The following is a 12,651-nucleotide window of genomic DNA, read 5'->3' as shown; positions in this document are numbered from 1 at the left end:
CTTGACTAGATGGACCTTTGTTGGCAAAGTAATGCTCTGCTTTTTAATATGCTGTCTATGTTGGTCATAACTTTCCTTCCAAGGAGGAAGCATCTTTTAATTACATGGCTGCAATCACCATCTGCAGTGATTTTGGAGCCCCCCGAAATAAAGTTTGTCACTGTTTCCCCATCTATTTCACAGGAAGTGTTGGGACCAGATGCAATGATCTTAGTTTTCTGAATGCTGAGCTTTAAGCCAACTTTTTCACTCTCCTCTTTCACTTTCATCAAGAGGCCTTTAGTTCTTCACTTTTTGCCATAAGGATGGTGTCATCTGCATATCTGAGGTTATTGATATTTTTCCCGGCAATCTTGATTCTAGCTTTTGCTTCATTCAGCCCAGCATTTTGCATGATGTACTCTGCGTATAAGTTAAATAAGCAGGGGGAAAATATACAGCCTTGATGGGCTCCTTTTCATATTTGGAACCAGTCTGTTGTTCCATGTCCAGTTCTAACTGTTGATTCCTGACCTGTATACAGGTTTCTCAAGAGGCAGGTCATGTGGTCTGGCATTCCCATCTCTTTCAGAATTTTCCACAGTTTATTGTGATTCACACAGTCAAAGGTTTTGGCATAGTCAACAAAGCGGAAATAGATGTTTTTCTGGAACTCTCTTGCTTTTTCCATGATCTAGCAGATGTTGGCAATTTGATCTCTGGTTCTTCTGTCTTTTCTAAAATCAGCTTGAACATCTGGATGTTCATGGTTCATGTATTGCTGAAGCCTGGCTTGGAGAATTTTGAACATTACTTTACTAGCATGTGAGATGAGTGCAATTGTGTAGTAGTTTGAGCATTCTTTGGCATTGCCTTTCTTTGGGATTGGAATGAAAACTGACATTTCCAGTCCTGTGGCCACAGCTGAGTTTTCCAAATTTGCTGGCATATTGAGTGCTGCACTTTAACAGTATTTTTACTTTTATAGTAGTAGATATAATGCAAATTGGAAGTGATCAAACAGGAGATGGCAAGAGTGAACATTGACAACTCAGGAATCAGCGAACTAAAATGGACTGGAATGGGTGAATTTAACTCAGTTGACCATAATATCTACTACTGTGGGCAAGAATCCTTTAGAAAAGATAGAGTAACCAATTTAGTCAACTAAAGAGTTTGAAATGTAGTACTTGGATGCAATCTCAAAAACGACAGAATAATCTTTATTTGTATCCAAGGCAAACCATGTATTATCACAGTAATCCAAGTCAATGCCCCTACCAGTAATGCTGAAGAAGTTGTAGTTGAATGGTTCTATAAAGACCTACAAGACCTTCTGGAACTAACACACCCACCCCCACCCCCCCAAAAAATGTCCTTTTTATTATTGGGTAATGGAATGCAAAAAAGGAAGACAAGAAATATCTGGAGTAATAGGCAAATTTGGCCTTGGAGCACAGAATGAAGCTGGCCAAAGACTTATAGAGTTTTGCCAAGAAAACACACTGGTCATAGTAAACACCCTCTTCCAACAACACAAGAGAAGACTCTACACACGGACATCACCAGATGGTCAATACTGAAATCAGATTCATTATATTCTTTGCAGCCAAAGATGGAGAAGCTCTATACAGTCAGTGAAAACAAGACAGGCAGCTGACTATGGCTCAGATCATGAACTCCTCATTGCCAAATTCAGGCTTAAATTGAAGAAATTGGGGAAAACCATTGATCTAAATAAAATCTCTTATGATTATACAGTGGAAGTGAGATATAAATTCAAGGGATTAGATCTGATAGAGAGAGTGCCTGATGAACTATTTTCAGAGGTTCTTGACATTGTACAGGAAGCATCGATCAAGTCTATCCCCAAGAAAAGGGTATGCAAAAGGACAAAATGGCTGTTTTAGGAGTCCTTAGAAATAGCTGTGAAAAGAAAAGAAGTGAAAGGCAAAGGAGAAAAGGAAAGATATACCCATTTGAAGGAAGAGTTCTAAAGAATAGCAGAGAGAGGTAAGAAAGCCTTCGTTAGTGATCAATGCAAAGATATAGAGGAAAAGAATAGAATGGGAAAGACTAGAGACATCTTCAAGAAAATTAGAGATACCAAGGGAATGCTTTCTGCAACTGTGGGCACAATAAAGGACAGAAAAGGTATAGACCTAACAGAAGCATAAGATATTAAGAATAGGTGGCAAGAATACACAAAAGAACTATACAAATTGATCTTCATGAGCCAGATAATCATGATGGTGTGATCACTCACCTAGAGCCAGATATCCTGGAATGAAAAGTCAAGTGGGCCTTAGGACACATCACAAAGAACAAAGCTAGTAGAGTTGATGGAATTTCAATTGAGATATTTCAAATCTTAAAAGATGATGCTGTGAAAGTGCTACACTCAAAATGTCAGCAAGTTTGGAAAACTCAGCAGTGGCCACAGGACTAGAAAATGTCAGTTTTCATTCCAATTCCAAAAAAAGGCAATGCCAAAGAATGTTCAAACTAACACACAATTGCATTCAGCTCACATGCTAGTAAAGTAATGCTCAAAATTCTCCAAGCCAGGCTTCAAAAGTAGGTGAACCACGAGCTTCCTGATGTTCAAGCCAGTTTTAGAAAAGAGAGAGGAATCAGAGATTAAATTGGCAACATCTGTTGGATCATTGAAAAAGCAAGAGAGTTCCAGGAAGACATCTATTTCTGCTTTTTGACTATGCCAAAGCCTTTGACTGTGTGGATCACAACAAATTGTGGAAAATTCTGAAAGAGATGGGAATACCAGACCACCTGACCTGCCTCTTGAGAAACCTGTATGTAGGTCAGGAAGCAACAGTTAGAACTGGACATGGAACAACAGACTGGTTCCCAATAGGGAACGGAGTACGTTAAGGCTGTATATTGTCACTGTGCTTATTTAATTTTTATGCAGATTATATCATGAGAAAGCCTTGGCTGGATGAAGCACAAGCTGGTATCAACATTGCTGGGAGAAATATCAATAACCTCAGATATGCAGATGACAACCACCCTTATGGATGAAAGCAAAGAAGAACTAAAGAGCCTCTTGATGGAAGTGAAAGAGGAGAGTGAAAAAGTTGGCTTAAAGCTCAACATTCAGAAAACTAAGATCATGGCATCTGGTCCCATCACTTCATGGCAAATAGATGGGGAAACTGTGGAAAACTGACAGATGTTATTCTTTTGGGCTTCAAAATCACTGCAGATGGTGACTGCAGCCATGAAATTAAAGGACGGTTCTTCCTTGGAAGAAAAGTTGTGACCACCTAGATAGCATATTAAAAGCAGAGACATTACTTTTCCAACAAAAGTTTGTCTAGTCAAGGGTATGGTTTTCCAGTGGTCATGTATGGATGTGAGAGTTGGACTATAAAGAAAGCTGAGCACTGAAGAATTGATGCTTTTGAATTGTGGTGTTGGAGAAGACTCTTGAGCACCCTTTGGCCTGCAAGGAGATCCAACCAGTCCATCCTAAAGGAAATCAGTACTGAATATTCATTGTAAGCACTGATGCTGAAGCTGAAAGCCAATACTTCAGCCACCTGATGCGAACACCTGACTCATTGGAAAAGACCCTGGTGCTGGGAAAGATTGGAGGCGAGAGAAGAAGGGGACGACAGAGGATAAGTTGGTTGGACAGCATCACTGATTCAATGGACATGAGTTTGAGTAAACTCCGGAAGTTGGTGATCGACAGGGAAAGCTGATGTCCTGCAGTCCATGGGTCACAAAAAGTAGTACAGTACTGAACGACTGAACTGAACTGAACCACAAACTATAGGAAAGAAACAAATCATTTTTATTCAAAGTATTTAAAAGAGTTTATAGAACTGATGTAATGTCTTAAGCCAGAACCTCTAGAGACATGGCAGAATCTGGATGTTAATACTGGCCCAGGATTTGCTAGTTGATATAGGACACCTGCCATGGCTTACTAGGTGGTGCAGTGCTAAAGAACCTCCCTGTCAAAACACGAAATTCAAGAGATGCGAGTTTGATCCCTAGGTCAGAAAGATCCCCTAGAATAGGAAATGGCAACCCACTCCACTATCTTTGTCTGAGAAATTCCATGGACAGAGGAGCCTTGTGGCCTGCATTCCATGGGGTTGCACAGAGTCAGACACCACAGCACAAACGCATAGGACACCAGCTAACCCTGGGGACTTCAGGCAGGTGCCCAGCTCTGATCAGCAGTGGAAATACTTTGACTCCTAGTACTTATGTCATGTCTGTATTAGACACTTAGGGCTGCCATAACACAATATCACAGACCTGATTGCTTAAACAACGGAAATTTATTTTCCAACACTTCTGAAAGCTGGAAGTCCAAGATCAAGGTATTGACATGGTTGTTGTTGTTTTTATGTTTTTATTTTTTTTTTGAGCATTCTTTTCCTTATTTATATATGGTTACCTTCTCCTCAACTTCACAGTGTCCGTCTTTTGTGTGTGGGTACCTCTAATGTCTTTCCATTTGTACGAATTTCCTTTTCTTAAAAGAGCATGAGTCAGATTGAATTTGTACCCACCCTAACAGCCTCACTTTAACTTAATCATCTCTTTAAAGGCCCTTAGATTCTAGGGTCTGAGGGCTTCAACATATAGACTGTGAGAGGGAAAGACCCATGCCACTGCCTAATATTCAGTTACAAGACCCAAAGTCCTGGGTATTTTTGACCTATGTACAAGTTTATTTTTTTAGCTTTGTCAGATTTAGTCTCATTCTTAAATAGTTTTGGACAATTCAAGCTAAAGTATAACTTTAATTATAGATTATAATCAATAAAGGGTGTATTTTTCCATATTTTCAAGTTAAGCTAGAAAAATATTTCTATTTCTATTGCTATGTGAGAGACTACCTGAACAAGATAAATTACTACTTCTTACAGTCCCCTGGGTTGCTTGGACTTACTTGAGTAGTTCTCACTCAGGGTTCACATATGATTTTAGTTAGAAACCATAGGCTTGTGCTGGAATCAGCTGAGGTATAACTGGGCTGTAGTCCAGATGGCTTTTCAGTCACATGCCTGGCACTTAAGTGGGGATAACTGGAACAGCTAGAGACTGATTGGCATCTATCTTTCCATACTGCCTCTCCACATGACTAGTGTGGGCTTCCTCACAGAAGAGTAGCTCAGGACAGTCAAACTAAATATAAGGCCACCAGTTTTATATAATAAGTTTTGCAAGACATTCAGACAGAAACTGAAAAACTTCTATGACTTTGCCTCAGAAGTTACTTCACTACAGTTTATTTGCTGTGTAGGGAACAGCCCAAATACACCCAGGGGCTGGGGTTGGGAGGGGCATTCAGCAATGTGAATATCAGAGGCATTTTCCATTGGTCCTTAGAGAGGTCATTTTGAATATTAACTACAATGTTTGTTTTATAATAAGATTAACAATAATGATTGGAATTGGAAGGAAGGGAAAATCACCTACTGATCATTTCCTGAAAAATATATTAATAAGTCCACAACTCACAGTGGCATAAGTAGATTTTAACTAGTTATTAAAGCAAAACTGAATAAAAAAAGGTGTTTAAATCTTCTTTGTATATTGATAACAATATCCTATATGATCATTTGCTCTCTGATGCATAATTAAAGCAGTCTCTTATGTATGCTTCATATAAACAGTCACTAGTGTGTGGCCCAAGAAGCCTTTCCACCCAATGTAAAATGATAGCAAAACATAAGTGAGGAACCTAAATGTAGCAGTTACTGTGTTAGATTTTGAAGTGAATTTTCATATCCTCTTTGAATCCTTTTGAAACAGCTTTTATTATTCTCTTTTAGTGATGAGGAAATGGATGAAACAACAAGTTGAGAATTTCTTCTACATAACATAACTAATCAGCATCAGAGCTGGGATTTAATCTATATTACATTTACTCTATATTTTTAACTGTATACCAATTCTTGGCATTTTAAAGTGTCAATGTGGAACTGAGAAATAGATTTAAGGGCCTAGATCTAATAGATAGAGTGCCTGATGAACTATGGAATGAGGTTCGTGACACTGGACAGGAGACAGGGATCAAGACCATCCCCATGGAAAAGAAATGCAATAAAGCAAAATGGCTGTCTGGGGAAGCCTTACAAATAGCTGTGAAAAGAAGAGAAGCAAAAAGCCAAGGAGAAAAGGAAAGATATAAGCATCTGAATGCAGAGTTTCAAAGAATAGCAGGAAGAGATAAGAAAGCCTTCTTCAGTGATCAATGCAAAGAAATAGAGGAAAACAACAGAATGGGAAAGACTAGAGATCTGTTCAAGAAAATTAGAGATACCAAGGGAATATTTCATGCAAAGATGGGCTCAATAAAGGACAGAAATGGTCTGGACCTAACAGAAGCAGAAGATATTAAGAAGAGGTGGCAAGAATACACAGAAGAACTGTACAAAAAGGATCTTCATGACCAAGATAATCACAATGGTGTGATCACTCATCTAGAGCCAGACATCCTGGAACGTGAAGTCAAGTGGGCCTTAGAAAGAATCATTACGAACAAAGATAGTGGAGGTGATGGAATTCCAGTAGAACTATTTCAAATCCTGAAAGATAATGCTGTGAAAGTGCTGCACTCAATATGCCAGGAAATTTGGAAAACTCAGCAGTGTCCACAGGATTTTAAAAGGTCAGTTTTCATTCCAATCCAAAAGAAAGGCAATGCAAAAGATGCTCAAACTAGCATACAATTGCGCTCATCTCACATGCTAGTAAAGTAATGCTCAAAATTCTCCAAGCCAGGCTTCAGCAATACTTGAACCGGGAACATCCTGATGTTCAAGCTGGTTTTAGAAAAGGCAGAGGAACCAGAGATCAAATTGCCAACATCTGCTGGATCATGGAAAAAGAAAGAGAGTTCCAGAAAAACATCTATTTCTGCTTTATTGACTATGTCAAAGCCTTTGACTGTGTGAATCACAATAAACTGTGGAAAATTCTGAAAGAGATGGGAATATCAGACCACCTAACCTGGCTCTTGAGAAATCTGTATGTAGGTCAGGAAGCAACAGTTAGAACTGGACATGGAACAACAGACTGGTTCGAAATAGGAAAAGGAGTACGACAAGGCTGTATATTGTCATCCTGCTTACTTAACTTTTATGCAGAGCACATCATGAGAAACACTGGACTGGAAGAAACATAAGCTGGAATCAAGATTGCCGGGAGAAATATCAATAACCTCAGATATGCAGATGACACCACCCTTATGGCAGAAAGTGAAGAGGAACTAAAAAGCCTCTTGATGAAAGTAAAAGAGGAGAGTGAAAAAGTTGTCTTAAAGCTCAACATTCAGAAAACGAAGATCATTGCATCTGATCCCATCACTCCATGGGAAATAGATGGGGAAACAGTAGAAACAGTGTCAGACTTTATTTTTTGAGGCTCCAAAATCACTGCAGATGATGACTGCAGCCATGAAATTAAGAGATGCTTACTCCTTGGAAGAAAAGTTATGACCAACCTAGATAGCATATCAAAAGCAGAGACATTACTTTGCCAACTAAGGTCCGTCTAGTCAAGGCTATGGTTTTTCCAGTAGTCATGTATGGATGTGAGAGTTGGACTGTGAAGAAGGCTGAGCACCAAAGAGTTGATGCTTTTGAACTGTGATGTTGGAGAAGACTCTTGAGAGTCCCTTGGACTGCAAGGAGATCCCACCAGTCCATTCTAAAGGAGATCAACCCTGGGATTTCTTTGGAAGGAATGATGCTAAAGCTGAAACTCCAGTACTTTGGCCACCTCATGCAAAGAGTTGACTCATTGGGGAAGACTTTGATGCTGGATGGATTGGGGGCAGGAGGAGAAGGGGACGACTGAGAATTAGATGGCTGGATGGCATGACTGACTTGATGGATGTGAGTCTGAGTGAACTCTAGGAATTGGTGATGGACATCGAGGCCTGGCATGCTGTGATTCATGGGGTCGCAAAGAGTCGGACAAGACTGAGTGACTGAACTGAACTGAACTGAACTGATGCCATGTTTTATAACCAATCTGTATTTTGGAATTAGTTAAATGGGCAGCGTAATAAAAGTCCATGAGGGTAAGAAGACCTGACAGTTATACCAACAGATTGTCAGTTACCTTGCCAGTTACTGTTCAATTGAACAGAATCCTTACAAGGGTAGTGACTTTGCTGAGACATGGAAGCCTGAGCTAGCAATCCTCTGAAGAAAACCGAAATTAATATTGCTTCTTTTCTTTATAAACAATGGAAGCATACTATCATCTGAATAGCAGACAGGATAATATTTCTATAATGGTTTCTGAAGTATCACAGCATTGCAATTTTCTCTTGCCATCAGTGATTTGACAATGCTTTTAGTTACTGTGATATTAATGATCAGAACGCTTGTTCACATGTTACCTTAGTGTTTGCTGATCCTGGCAAATATTACTAAAGGAAAAATAACATAAGAATTAATAAGCAAAGCCTGAAATATTAGGGATACTTATCAAATTATATATCAAGCATGGAGCTCCAAAACTGAATTAAAAAAAAGAAAATATCTCAAATAAAACTTGAAACTTATAAAATGCTATTTAAATATTTATACATGTTAAATATAAAATCCTAGGGTACATTTATCTTGCTAAACTGAAGTTTTATTCTTATAGAATGATATAATCAAACTTCAAAAAACAGATATTTACATTCCTTCATGTTTGAAAATCCTATTTGAATAGGCAATCTCTTAATATAGATGGTTACTGAAAGCATAAAATAAACACTACTTTCAAACTAAGTAAACTCTAAGTTACTAATTCAGAGAGTACACGGAATACTTATATTGTTTATTTGGAGGAAATAAAATTAAAAACAAAATTTTCTCTCAGCCCAGAAAATCTCTTCATAAAGGTGAAAGGAAAAGTAAACAATTTTCCTATTGAATAAGCATTAAACAAGAATGGGATGTGCATCACAGGCAACCTTCTGAGAGACTGCAAAGACAAAAAGAAACCTCACCCTTTTTATATAGCAGAGCAGAATCACCCATTAGATCAGTTCAGTTCAGTTCAGTCACTCAGTCATGTCCAACTCTTTGCGACTCCATGAATCGCAGCATGCCAGGCCTCCCTGTCCATCACCAACTCTCGGAGTTCACTCACACTCACATCCATCAAGTCAGTCATGCCATCCAGCCATCTCATCCTCTGTCGTCCCCTTCTCCTCCTGCCCCCAATCCCTCCCAGCATCAGGGTCTTTTCCAATGAGTCAACACTTTGCATGAGGTGGCCAAAGTACTGGAGTTTCAGCTTTAGCATCATTCCTTCCAAAGAAATCCCAGGGCTGATCTCCTTCAGAATTGACTGGTTGGATCTCCTTGCAGTCCAAGGGTCTCTCAAGAGCCTTCTTCAACACCACAGTTCAAAAGCATTAATTCTTCAGTGCTCAGCTTTCTTTACAGTCCAACTCTCACATCTATACATGACCACTGGAAAAACCATAACCTTGACTAGACGAACCTTTGTTGGCAAAGTAATATCTCTGCTTTTCAATATGCTATCTAGGTTGGTCATAACTTTTCTTCCAAGGAGTAAGCGTCTTTTAATTTCATGGCTACAGTCACCATCTGCAGTGATTTTGGAGCCCAAAAAATGAAGTCTGACACTGTTTTCCCATCTATTTCCCATGAAGTGATGGGACTGGATACCATGATCTTCATTTTCTGAATGTTGAGCTTTAAACCAACTTTTTCACTCTCCACTTTCACTTTCATCAAGAAGCTTTGTAGTTCTTCTTCACTTTTCTGCCGTAAGGATGGTGTCCTCTGCATATCTGAGGTTATTGATATTTCTCCCAGCAAACTTGATTCCAGCTTGTGCTTCTTCCAGCCCAGCGTTTCTCATGATGTACTTTGCATATACGTTAAATAAGCAGGGTGAAAATATACAGCGTTAATGTACTCCCTTTCCTATTTGGAACCAGTCTATTGTTCCATGTCCAGTTCTAACTGTTGCTTCCTGACCTGCATATAGGTTTCTCAAGAGGACAAGCCTTTAAATAAGAGGATTTGACAAACAAAACCATTTGTCAAACATAGTTCATCCTAAATTGACTTGCAATAGAGGTGACTATCTGTATTTCCTAATTAATTTTATCTAGAAGAAAATAAAATTTTCATATTTTTAGACAGGAGGTGATTTTAAAGCTGGGCTTCCCAGGTGGCACAGTGATAAAAAGTCCACCTGCCGCTGCAGGAGATGAAGGAGACTTGGGTGTGGTTCTTGGGTCAGGAAGATCCCCTCGAGAAAGAAATGGCAACCTGCTCCAGTATTCTTGTCTGGAAAATCTCATGGACAGAGGAGCCTGGCAAGCCACAGTTGATGGGATCCCAGAGAGGTGGACATGACTGAGCAACTAATGTTTTCATTTTCACTACCAGTTTTGGTGAAACTGGTGTTTTTTAGTGTGATTTCTCTCACTAATGATCTCAGTTTGTTTCCAAGGCAAACTATTCAATATCTCAATAATCCAAGTCTATGCCCCAACCGCTAATTGTGAAGAAGCTGAAGTTGAATGATTCTATGAAGACATACAAGACTTTCTAGAACTAACACCAAAAAAGGAACTCTTTTTCATTATAGGGAATTGGAATGCTAAAGTAGAAAGTCAAGAGATACCTGGAGTAACAGGCAAATTTGGCCTTGGAGTACGGAACAAAGCAGGACAAAGGCTAGCAAGAGTTTTGCCAAGAGATCACACTGGTCATAGCGAGCACCCTTTTCCAACAATACAAGAGACCACAATGCCCATCAACACCACCAGATGGTCAATAATGAAATCAAATTGTCTATATTCCTTGCAGTTGAAGATGGAGAAGCTCTAAACAGTCAGCAAAACAAGGCCTGGTGCTGACTGTTGCTCAGATCATCAGCTCCCTATAAAAAGTGATAAAACTGTATTAAGCTTGAATATTGGGAGTTCGATGAGGCTCCTCTCCGTTAGTGCTAAAGAACCCACCAGCCAATGCAGGAGATATAAGAGACTTGGGTTCAATCCTTGGGTCAGAAGATCCCCTTGTGGAGGGCATGACACCTTACTCCCATATTCTTTCCTGGAGAAATCTCATGGTAGAGGAGCTTGGCACACTATAGTCCATAGTGTCGCAAAGAATCAGACATGACTGAAATGATTTAGTATGCATGCACCCCTCCATTAGTTAAGAGATTTAATTCTATCCACGTTTTCCATGCAAAAAGCAGGATTCAAATAATCACTTCAGCAAAACGACAACTAGCAGCTCTGAAATTTGGAGTGACAATAGAGTGTGTGTGTAGCTATTTTACACTTTGTGATCAGCATTGCCTCTCTGTGGAAGTGGAGATTTAAGGCAAGGCTATCACTGGAAAATTCAGGGTGACGAGCGCTACCCTGATTTTATTAGGTTGATGATGAGGAAGTTTGCTATATTTTCACACCTGCTATGCCCGTACTGGATAGAATAGTGTCCTCTCAAAATTCATGTCGACTAGAAACTCAGAATGTAACCCAAGTTGGAAATAACACGCTTGAATAATTAGTCTCCATGAGGTTCTACTGGATTATAGTGGGTCTTAACCCACTGAATGGTGCACCTACCAGAAGAAAAAACAGAGAGTGAGACAAAGGCAGAATGTCCTGTGATGGGACTGTGATGAGAATGTGGTGTGTCTGCAAGGCAAGGAACACCAAGGAAGAAGCATGGAGCAGATGGTCCTCAGAAGGGACCAACTCTCGTGCCACCTTGATTTCAGACTTGTGAACTTCAAAAGGGTGATATAATACATTTGCACTATTTTAAACTCTCTAGTTTGTCATAATTGTTACAACAGCTGTAGAATATTAATACAATGTGCTTTCTGGAGGTTGGCAAACATTTTCTGTGAAGCACCAGATAAATATTTTAGGCTTAAGGGTCACATAAGGTCATTATTGCATAATACTCTTTGTTCTGTTTTTATAACCCATTAAATGTAAAAACTAATCCTAGCTTTGTGGACCATACACAAACAGACCCTGGGCCAGACTTGACCCATGGACCACAACTTGCTTCCCCTGCCTTACTCTCTTACTCCATTGCTTTAGAAAACAGGGAATTATATGATTAAATATAAGGATACAATCAAGTCTCCATATTTGGGGGTGGACAGAGGAGACTGAATATAAACAAGCATGAGTTTGGAAAATTCCTTCATTTAGTGCACATTTTGTTGTATTTTCCCCCCTGACATTTATATTATGCATTTAAGCAATGCCTCATTCAGGGTTAAAGTTTAAGAAATGAAAGCTATTGTTATTTTTAGGTCTCTGTCTGTCAGCATGAGGCATAAGCATTCCATTTTTCTCATAATGAGGGAATTAAGAGTTCATTATGAGTTGCTTATAATGAAGGAAATCTGAATTACTCATAATGAAGGAAGTCTGAATTGTTAGAATGGTCAGAGGGGAGTCATATTTGGATTGTTTTTATTATCTGTTTGCTTTCTGTTGTACATTTTGCATCTCTGTTCAGTGTTTGACTGGACATTTTAACCACTTAGTTCAGTTACTGATGCTACAGAACAGGTGAGGGTATTGTTTCTAAGAAGATTTTTTTTGACCTATGCGGTTAAATTAATTTAAACCGTGCATGGACCCATTTATTTTCCAGGCAAGAA

This window comes from Capra hircus, chromosome 6 (assembly GCF_001704415.2).
Source record: "Capra hircus breed San Clemente chromosome 6, ASM170441v1, whole genome shotgun sequence".
NCBI lineage: Eukaryota > Metazoa > Chordata > Mammalia > Artiodactyla > Bovidae > Capra > Capra hircus.
Note: the sequence above shows the minus strand (reverse complement) of the source record.